We start from the raw sequence: 11,246 nt of genomic DNA, 5'->3' as shown, positions 1-11,246 counted from the left end.
ACAGAGCCTGAAATGTGGAGGTTTTAAGCTTGAAACAGGCTGATGACGCCGCCTGAGAGCACTGCACGACGACTCGCACAGTGAAAAGTCCTTAAAGCGACAGAATCACCTCAAAATCTCTCATCAGCTGTTAAAATTTTCACTGAAAACCAGCTTAATTTTTCGAACCATGTCCACTTCGATGTGTCTCACAGATTTAGAAAAAATTTTGATCAAACGAAGCGCCAGTCTCTCAGCAACTTCTCAGACAAAGGAATTCCGACGAGGGGCTGGACGACTCCTCCCACAAGGAGTGCTCACAGGCGAATGACGTCACCGACAGGCGTGGAAAAACTCACACATGCGCATGAGGGTTCAAGCATGTCTGACATAAAAACATATGAATGAAATCCATATAGTTTTTGAAAAAAATAAAAAGGACCTATACTTTACGGACAGCCCTTGTACACATACGTATACACATACGTATACACATACACATACACATATACATACACATACACATATACACACACACACACACACACACACGTGTGTGTGTGTGTGTGTGTGTGGTAAAAACATCAGACACTTTTAACACAGAAATACCTGAATGTAACACAAAGGAAGTGCTTTGAAAATGTAAAAAAAATCTGTAAAAGCATTGTGACATAACATACAATCACAGTCAGAGAATAACGCTGATGTAACCGACACTGTAATCACTACCTCTCTCATACTTTCAAGATTTTTTCAGTTTGTAGGAAATTAAGTAAAAAAAAAAAAAAAAAAAAAAAAAAAAAAAAAAAAGTAATCTGGTATATAGGATATTATGAATATTTTGTCAGAAGTGCCCCCATAAAGAACCCCCACCCACACACCAATGTCATTGGCATCTTGACAGAACTGTTACTCTTGAGTGCTCACTGGCATGGCTATGATCACAGCTAATACCATGCCATTAATGTTAGGCCCAGAAATGGACATTTAACAAAAAGTATGTTACTTTACAAACCACAGAGCATGTGATTAAAGAATGTCATGGGATTATCATTTATAAAGTCAGCTGCCACCACAATTTGTGAGAAGCGTACATTCCAAGTGTGACCACAGGAGAACTCACAACAAAGCCTCTGTGAGATCTAAAGGTGTATCCAGGCCTCAGCCACAGAACTTCAGAGATGTAAAAAAAGTTGCAAAGCCAGAGATTAAAACAACATGAAACCAGGGAAAAAGAGAAGGAAGGTCATAAGAAATGAAGCTTCGCTGTGAGTGTTTCGACAAAAGAAGAAAGCAGTAATTTGTTACAACACATCAAACAGCAGAAAGCCCCTTGACAGTCTTTTAGGTACCCAGAATCCATCTACCTTTGGTGGCTCTTGGCTGGCTGTGGCAGCGCGTCCTGCAGATCTGGTAGTCATGGAAAATGTAGACACCGGCTTCTGCAAAGCACCAGGGGTTCAGAGGTCAAACATCTGCCATTTTCTAATAAAGATAAATACAAGTAGTGAACAGAGGAAAATTATAAGATTAACACAAGATTAGGCCAAATGGCGTACATGGTACGAACCACAGGTCCTTCCACGCCACAGGTACCTTTTCAGTTTTCCACAGACTTTCATTCTTTTCACACCAGAACTCAAAACATTTTCTGCAACAACAATATGGACCTGAGAATTTTATAGTCCCTAGTCCAGGGTAATGTATTCCCTGATGGTATGGAAGCTGATCAGTGTTCTCAAACTATGTATGTAACATGACACTCTGAAAGAGTGCAGGTTTCTTTGCAACAAAAGCCTGGACCATTTTTATAGGAGCTTGGAATACATACAACATGAAGAACTATTAACAATAATAATAATAATTATATAACCCAATGCTAAACTACCCTCGGCCATATGAACATGAAAATTCACTAAGGTATATCTTATATATTATATTCCAATTCTAAGGTGGAACTATGCCAGTATACTAAGGTATATCTAAATATCTAAAAAGGAAGTGTAAAATAGGAGAGTAGAAAAGAGTAGAGTAGAGCCACTTAGGTGCCTGGTCTTGAGAACCAGGGATGGTAGGGGATGATGACGCGTACCTTTGAACGTGTCAATGGCATGTGTGTGCGTGTACGAGTTTTTGAAAAAAGAGGAAATTGAGCTTCCGGTTCCGCCACCACCGAGATGGCAGAGTAAAACATGATCTCCTCCGACCAGAATATAAAAACACCCTGCTAACCTGAAAATAACCACAAGAATATACCAAAACAATTGGATAGCGGCGTAACGATGGAGATGAGGACAAAAAGTAAGAAAAACGCAGCGGAATCTTATGAAAATGAGGAGGAAAGACAAGCTACATAGGCGGGTGCTAATGCTAAAGATGGCGGACGGCAGAAAAGCACCGAAAGACCAAAGGTGAATATGGAACGAATCCTTCAAGAAATTTTAGAGTTCCGAAAAGAGAATGGTCAGCAATTTGTCGAAATAAAAGATGAGATTAACAAAACAAACCAGAGGATTGAAGAAGCGGAGATGCGCATTGACAGCACCGAAGCGAGGCTGCTAGCAGCGGAGGAAGTGATAAGAAACATGCTAAAGATTCAGCGGCAGCATGAAGAGAAACTAATCAATCAGGAGGGGAGAGCGAGAAGGGAAAATGTCAGATTGTACAATGTACCAGAAGGAAACTCGATGGTAACTTTCAATGAAACGCTTCTCCGAGAAAATCTGGATTTTCCACCGACCACCGAACTCCATATTGAAAGAGCACACAGAGCGCTAGTTATGAAACCCGCCGCTGCAGGCAGACCTCAATCGATTGTAATTAATTTTCACGGATACAAAGCAAAAGAAGAAGTTCTACGCAGAGCATGGGAAAAGAAGGAAATCCTTCTGGACAACCAGAGAATCTACTTTGATCATGACTACCCTTCGACCATTCTGAATAAGAGAAAGGAATACAATGAGGTGAAATGAATGTTAAAAGTGAAGAAGATTCGTTTCCAGACACCATATCCTGCCAAACTACGGGTCTTCTATGAGGAGGGGACACGACTCTACCACACGATCAGTGAAGCCACCAGCGACATGGAGACCAGGGGCCTCCCAGTCAAAGCAGTCCCCCCACCAGAAGACCCACTCGAGAAACTGAACCAGAACCCCTGGCGCACAACGGGAGGACAAGCGGCGCACACCAGAGGTTCACCACGGAGCATCGACATCAGAGAAAAGCTGCAGACCTTCAGACGACAGACTTCCACTTAAAAACAGTTAAAATGATTTAAAAGGGAAAGAAAGAAACAGAAGAAGAGATAGAAAAATCAGAAACATTTATTTCCACCTATTCCAAACTCTTAAAATAATCTGATTAAAAACAAAGGCTGCGATAAGGAACAATGTATTACTGACCTAGAGAAAGACCATACTCTTTTTAATAGGAATAGATAGACAGGTCACAGATATGTTCCCCCTTCCCCCCCCCCCCCCCCCCCATCTCCTCAATAAAGAAAAAGGGAAAAAAAAGAAAAGAAAAAAAAAAAAATATTAAAATGAGTCGGAGGTAGACAATAACCACTTAAAGACAATGGATGTCTTATGGTCTAGACTCCTAGAGAGGGCCCAGTACCTGCAGGTGTTGAAAGAGGCATTCCCTCCAAAGCCAGATACATTATGGCTACTTAAGGGATTATTTAACAAATTCCTTTTTTTTTTAAGCCAATGTTCTGTATTTGTTCAGCTTGTTCAATATTAGTAGCTGCTTTAGTTATATATTTACTTGTGTGTTTTTCACCAGTTCACCAGAGAGAAAACCTGTAGCACATAGTTATGACCTTTTGATCTCACATAAGAAAGGAAATGGCTAATCAAGAACTGAAATTTACTTCTTTCAATGTGAATGGAATACTGAATGCAGTGAAACGCAGTAAGATACTATCGAAAATGAAAAAAGAGAAAGCAGAAATTGTATATCTACAAGAGACGCACCTAAACAATGCAGAATATGAGAAATTAAGAAGAATGGGTTTCTCAAACATTTTCTTCTCATCATACAAAGCTAAACACAAGAGAGGTGCTGCTATTCTACTTTCCAACAAGTTGGCCTTTCAACACACATATGCTCAAAAAGATAAGGAAGGCAGATTTATCCTGGTTAGAGGCATACTAGAAGGGACAGAGGTTACCCTACTGAATATATACGCCCCCCCGGAAGTAATTTTTTGTTCTATAGGAAAATTTTTGACAAGATAGTGAGTCAATCAAAGGGGGTTTTAATATGTGGGGGAGACTTAAATCTACATTTGCAACCAAAGCTAGACGTATCAAACCCCTCATATGCCTCTAGAGCAATTAAGTAGGAAATTTGAAGAATTGATGAATGAAGTAGGACTAACTGACATATGGAGGGATATGTTCCCCTCTACTAAACAATATACACACTTTTCCACTGCCCACTCGGTATACACCAGAATTGACTATTTCATCATATTTGCCCGGGATAAATCAAGGGTTGTAGATTCAGAAATTGGCACAATAGACCTAAGTGATCATGCCCCAATATACCTCACCCTTAATCTGGAAAGCCGTAGGAGGAATGCAACATGGTGTTTTAATTCCAGCCTTCTCAATGATCTACTATTCAAGAAACAAATGATAAATGAAATTCAAATGTATATAAAGGAAAATACTAATGGAGAAACTTCACCACCTATGGTATGGGATGCAGCAAAGGCGGTATTAAGGGGCAAAATTATTGCTATGTCCTCGCTCAAAAAGAAATTAAGCCAAAGAAAATTGCTTGACTTACAAAAACAACTAAAGCAGTTGGAAAGCTACCATGCATTAACTCAAGATTCATATACACTACAAAAACGGAAAAAAGTTAGAAATGAAATTAATCTAATGTATACGCAAGAAATTGAAAAGAGAATGCTCTTCACTAGACAAAGATTTTATGAAAATGGACCTAAATTCACAAAATTATTAGCTTGGAAGCTGAAAAAAAAACAATACGCGAACAATATGATATATAAAATTCGAAACCCACAGAAAAATAGTATTGAAAGCAAACAAGAACAGATCGAAACAGTTTTTGAATTATTTTACAAACGACTCTATTCCAGAACAACAGAGACTCAAGAAGATCAGATTGACTCATTTCTGGAATCTCTAGATCTACCAGTTATGACAGAAGAACAAAATAAAATCCTAAGTACAGAAATAACAATAAAAGAATTATCAGATGCAATAAATAGACTCAAAAGTAATAAATCACCAGGTGGGGATGGATTTACAACCAAATGGTACAAGACCTTTAAGGCAGAGCTCATACCTATATTGCTACCTGCACGTAATTGGGCACTGAAAAAAGCCGAGACTCCACCGTCTTGGAAAGAAGCCATTATTTCCCTCATACATAAAGAGGGGAAAGACAAACTCGAGTGCGAGTCGTACAGACCAATTTCGATACTTAACGTGGACTACCGTATATACACATCGATAATGGCTCAAAGAATGGAAAAAATGCTACCCACCCTAATCCATAATGATCAGACAGGCTTTATACACGCACGACTCACACAAGATAATATAAGGCGCACCCTCCACATTATGAACCATATTAAACAACATACGATAAAGGCCCTAATTCTGAGTCTAGATGCAGAAAAGGCCTTTGACTCTGTTAGCTGGCAATACCTCTTTAAAGTTCTAATTAAATTCGGCTTTAATGAAATGATGATAAACAGCATCAAAGCTATCTATAATAACCCTACGGCAAGAATTAAAATAAACGGTTACCTATCCACACCACTCATTTTTAGAGAGAGGAGTGAGGCAGGGATGTGCCTGGTCTCCACTCCTCTTTGCATTATTTCTAGAACCGTTAGCCCAATATATTAAACAGAATACTAAAATTAAGGGAATATATGTCAACAAAACTGAACATAAAATAGCATGCTATGCAGATGATGTCCTTCTATATCTCAAGGACCCCGAAACATCTTTACCAGAGGTTCTGACTTTCCTAAACAATATAGGTTCTATGTCGGGATATAAATTAAATGTTAACAAAACTGAAACTTTAGTATATAATTTCAGTCCATGTGAAAAATTGAAAGAAAAATACCCTCTGAGATGGAAAACGGAATCCTTCAGATATTTAGGAGTAAACCTACCTAAAGACTTGACAAAACTTTATGAAAAAAACTACGAACCCTTATTATGTAAGATTAAGGAGGATCTTAGGAGGTGGAATCTTATACCCATCTTAAGTTTGAGTGCAAGAATTGAAACAATAAAAATTAATATATTACCGAGATTCCTCTATCTATTTCAAACGTTACCAATATTAATTACAAGAAAGCAAACTGGAGAATGGGACAAAATAATATCAAGATTTATATGGCAAGGCAAGAAACCCAGAATACGATATAAAACGCTACAACTGCCTAAACAAAAAGGGGGATGGGGCCTACCATGTTTGGAAAAATATTATGTTTCGGCACAGGTGAGGGCGCTGATCTGGTGGTGCGACCCCTCCTATGGATGATATTGAATGGAAAGATATTGAATCCGGTCTGATACCTGATTTACACATACAGGCCATACTACCGGATAAAAACTTACAACAATACATAGATAGACTCGAAAATCCATCGGTGAACTCCACTCTCAAAATTTGGAAATCATTAATTAGAAAATATAAACTGAATGAGGAGGATGGAATTCTAAGCTGGTGTGCCTTTGACTCGGACTTTACACCAAACAGATTTGATGATAGATTTAGAGCTTGGAATGAAAAAGGCATTACATCAATGTGTAATATTGTACAGAAGGATACCCTTATGAGCTTTCAAAGTATGAAGGATAGTTTTTCACTACAAAAACAAGATTTCTATAGATACCTCCAATTGCGACATTACTATAATCAGAAAATAAAAAACAGGGATGGTAGAGAGGCCAGTAAACCATTTGTCCAACTGTTTATTGATGCATACAAATTGAATATAAAGAGAGGAATTATTTCCAGACTATATAAGAGTTTACAGAATTTAGAAACTAACTCAACAAAATATATACAAGTTAAATGGGAAAGGAAGGGAAATATAACAATAACAGATAAAGAATGGGAGGACATCTGTACATTTCAATGGAAAACTACAAAATCTCATACATGGAAAGAATTTTGTTGGAAAAACATAATACGATATTTCATCACCCCAGTCATGAAGGTACACCAAAACGATAATACTGCTCTCTGCTGGCGAGGATGTGGATGTCAGATTGCAAACCACTACCATGTGTTTTGGGACTGTCCAAAAATACAAAATTATTGGAAAGATGTACATAATGCAATACAGGAGGTCCTTAATACATGGATACTTTTCGACTTCAAAACCATGTACTTCGGAATTATTCCACCGAGACTGATGGCTAAAGATAAGTATCTGTTATGAGTGTTGCTGGCGGCAGGGAAAAAGGCTTTAACTAAGAGATGGAAACTCCAAAATGGACCTACACTTAATAACTGGATAGACGTGACAATTGAAATATATATTTTGGAAAAGGTTACTTTTTCTTTGAATTTAAAGATGGACACTTATGAAAAACTGGAAAGGATGGGTGCACTTTATTAGACCCCGAAGACCAGACTTTGTCAAGATAGTGAACTAAGGGAATGATAACCTCTCATTTATTATGAGTTACACGTTTTTTTTGTTTCTGTTTTTTTTCAAATCCTTAGCAGTATCTCAATGACTAATATAACTGAATGAAACTGAAGCACTGCACATATCTTTTGAGAAGTATTCTAAGTATCCTTGACTGCTGTTGTACAACCCCTCTGGATGTAAAAAGTTCAACTGTATATGTTCTGTTCTTTCTCCCTTCCCTCTCCTTTACCCGCTAGGGTGTTAAAACAAAAAGGAAATGGACCAGCCATACGGCTAACACGAACATTCAAAATAAGAAACTCCATTGCAACTACAGGAAGACCCAAGTTTATGTTAGAACATGTTAAAATATGGTTGTATTGGTACATGAATGTATTATAATATGTATTTCCAATAAAAAAAAAAAAAAAAAGCGGAAATTACCTTTGACCACGTGTAATGGGCGTGCATGCTGGTGCCCGTGAGATATCTTGTAAATCACTCCAGAGGTGTTATCAGGCTACAAAAATAGTGTTTTCAGTTTTAGAAGTGTTTATTTCTCACCAGCCTTGACATAATATATGAGAAACATGTTAGATTTACACAGAAATGCAGCAGTTTTGGAGGGGACTCTGCCATGTTGAATTAGCGGCTAGAGAAAGACCAGCTAGTGGTGTCATGGTGCCTCTCTACTCTGATTAACAGTCACTGTGTCCAAAGAATGTTCCCTGTGAATTTGAAGACCCTGGCAGCAATAGGACTGAATTTATGCTGAGCACAGATGGAGGGACAGACGCAAGGTCTTTGCATTACCGGTGGTCATATTTTTTTTGGCCAAAGTGGCTCCATGAGACTAAATATTATCAATGATTTTTTTTTTCCTAAATGCACTTAATTCATCACAGTATTTATAAATACTGTGATGCAACATAGCAACATAAATGCACCACTGAAATATCTACAAACACAACTTCCAGGAATCCCAGCTCCTTAAGTACAGACTTAATTCTGTTACTTTTGGTAATGAAGCTTTTGAGGCTCCAAAATGTTTTAAAGTACAATACATGCACGTACACACTGCTTCACTGCAAAGCTCATTTACAAAGCCAGTGAAAGGGGAATTAATCCTCGCTAGAGCAAAGCCAGCCAAGAGGTTTAAAAAGGGCCAACGAGGTCAGCTGCTAACAACAGCCAGTTATAACTGAGAGGTACTGTCAGAGCAATGTGCACGTAGAGTATAAATCACTGTCACAGAAAAAAATAAATAAATAAATAAATAAATCAGTATTACTATTATTAATGTGACTTCTTTACTTTGCTGCTTCAGAAAAGTACAAATGTTCCACTAACGTCTTCTCCTAGAAGAACGAAGGAACCAAAATAAATCACACATAAGCACAGCTGCTGAAGGACAAATGTTTGATGTGTGACAACAGAGGCTGACCTAAATAAGTGGGCCACACTTAAGACCAGAAAGACAAGCCTGGAAGACTTTAATCAGGACACAGTGAGACTCAAAATACTGCTTCAGTGCATAAAATTGTTATTGACACTAACGGAGTTCTGAGGAAAAGGTCATTTCAGTTTAGTCTGTTGTTGCCTCCTATTTACTGGAGTTGTATTAAGGCACAACTTTTTATGTAAAGTCAATTCTGGGAGCATATGTGCACCTGCAGTACCTCAGCACTTCCACGATACCATGGAACCACCTTGGATCCTGGATGTCAACAGCCCAGGCAGACAACCGGTCCATCCCCACATTTCAAAACATCTCAAACAAAAATCTATCTACCGCAACCACATGAAGCGTGGGTGTCCATGATGACCACGTCTCACGTTTTATTTCTCACACACACACACACACACACATATATAAAAGAGGGAATACAAATTATTTCCCTCTTTTTATTCATGTGTGGTTTTCCAGTTTAAAAAAAAAATCTTAAGAACGAACAACAAAGTTCTTAAAGAACATTGTTTTTTCTTCTTTATATGACTACTACTTCTTTTGTTTCTTGTTCTTCTTTAGAAGGAGAAGAAGAAAGTAGCCTCTGGTAATATAGTAGCGTAACTGTTTGAGGTAACTAATTCTCATGATCAGAAGAAAGAATGGGTCTTTGTATACAGTCTCTTTGAGTCTCTGTACACAGCGTAGATTCTGCTGTTTGGGAATATTACGGTTAGTCATTTAATAATTGACAATGAATTTGGGCTTGAGACCAGAGGATCTTCGGTTCAAATCCCACACTGACGGAAAAATCACTAAGGGCCCTTGGGCAAGGTCCTTAATACCCTAGTTGCTCCCGGTGTGTAGTGAGTACCTTGTATGGCAGCACCCTGACATCGGGGTGAATGTGAGGCATTATTTGCAAAGCGCTTTGAGTGTCTGATGCAGATGGAAAAGTGCTATATAAATTCAGTCCATTTACCATTTATGTGTCTCTCTTGTGCACTGCAGCACCACGTGGGAACAGACATTGATTTAGTCAGTTCTTACTCAGCTGTTTACTCAGCACGTTTTCCTGTTTGGTAAAGATGTTTAATGCGACTTACACTCTAGAATATTGCACAATGCTAAAATACCATTGGCAGTATGAGCATGTACCTTTTAATGGCGTCTGCAGGAGGGCATGCATGCGTGCATACATGAGCGTTTGAAAAGACCGGATGTGCCTTTGACCGCGTGCATGCTGATGTCCACAAGATGTCTTGTAAATCACTCCAGAGGTGTTATCAGGTTACAAAAACAGCGTATTCAGTTTCAGACATGTTATTTCTTGCAATATCCAATCGTTGTCTGAGGAAGGGCACATCTCTACTAATAAAGCTTTTTTGCATGGGAGCGCTGTGGTGGTGCGGATCTTTCTATTTTTGGTATAATTTTTGTTATAGAGAATATTTTTTGTTAACATAGAATTTTGTGTTTATGATAGAACACTGTCACCATGTCACATCACTCGGCATTTGCATGAAATATACTTCTGGTCTATTATGGCCTCATCTAGCTGGCAGCAGAGCTCTTGCTGCTGCAAAATGCCCACTCTGATTGAAAATTAATAGCAAGTTGTCACTTAGCCTCTGTCACTTGTAGCTAATGTGACCGTACTTTAAGCCCATCACACCATGATGGATAAAGGAAACATATGAGGTGATGATGCTATCAGTCTGTGTTGGTTTTTACCCCAAAAAAGTCCTTTTCCCATGTGAAAAATGAGTTCCTTGTCAGCTTATGTCCACCAAGTCAGTCAAAATGTTTTGTGCATGTTCAAAACTTTGAACGGAGATCAGGCGGCGAGCTTTCCTGCTGCCACATAAGAAATTAACTCTTAAAACAAGATAAATTAAGTGTTTTTGCAGTGTACTTATGAGTTTATATCCTGCAGTTGTCTGATCCTACAGACTGGACTTCTGATTGGTCAAAGCTCCAGTCCAGGTGTAAATTCTGCATGAGTGGAGAGAGGACAGATTCCAATGCAGCAACTTATTGCAGCTGTTCCATATCAGACTTCTGAAGAAAAAGACAGCACTGTGTGGTTTTTAATCCTATTTTATCTGGACCTCATTGCACTTGGGAGATTCTCATGATGACAAGGATGCATAGAAAAGCTTGATGTGCTCATTG

The 11,246-nt window shown here is 38.5% G+C and overlaps 1 long non-coding RNA gene across 2 annotated transcripts in view; it reads right to left on the bottom strand.

Annotated features, from left to right (window-relative positions):
- Positions 1 to 1,339: 1,339 nt before the first annotated feature.
- The window catches only part of LOC117507285, a 60,108-nt gene continuing 50,201 nt past the window's right edge, over positions 1,340 to 11,246 (bottom strand). For both annotated transcript variants that reach the window (XR_004559667.1, XR_004559666.1), the window contains exon 3: positions 1,340 to 1,421. This is a non-coding gene — a long non-coding RNA (uncharacterized LOC117507285). The remainder of the gene's footprint in view (positions 1,422 to 11,246) is intronic.

This window comes from Thalassophryne amazonica, chromosome 3 (assembly GCF_902500255.1).
Source record: "Thalassophryne amazonica chromosome 3, fThaAma1.1, whole genome shotgun sequence".
Lineage (NCBI taxonomy): Eukaryota > Metazoa > Chordata > Actinopteri > Batrachoidiformes > Batrachoididae > Thalassophryne > Thalassophryne amazonica.
The sequence above is the reverse complement of the archived record's forward strand: the minus strand, read 5'-3'. Positions and strand labels throughout refer to the sequence as shown.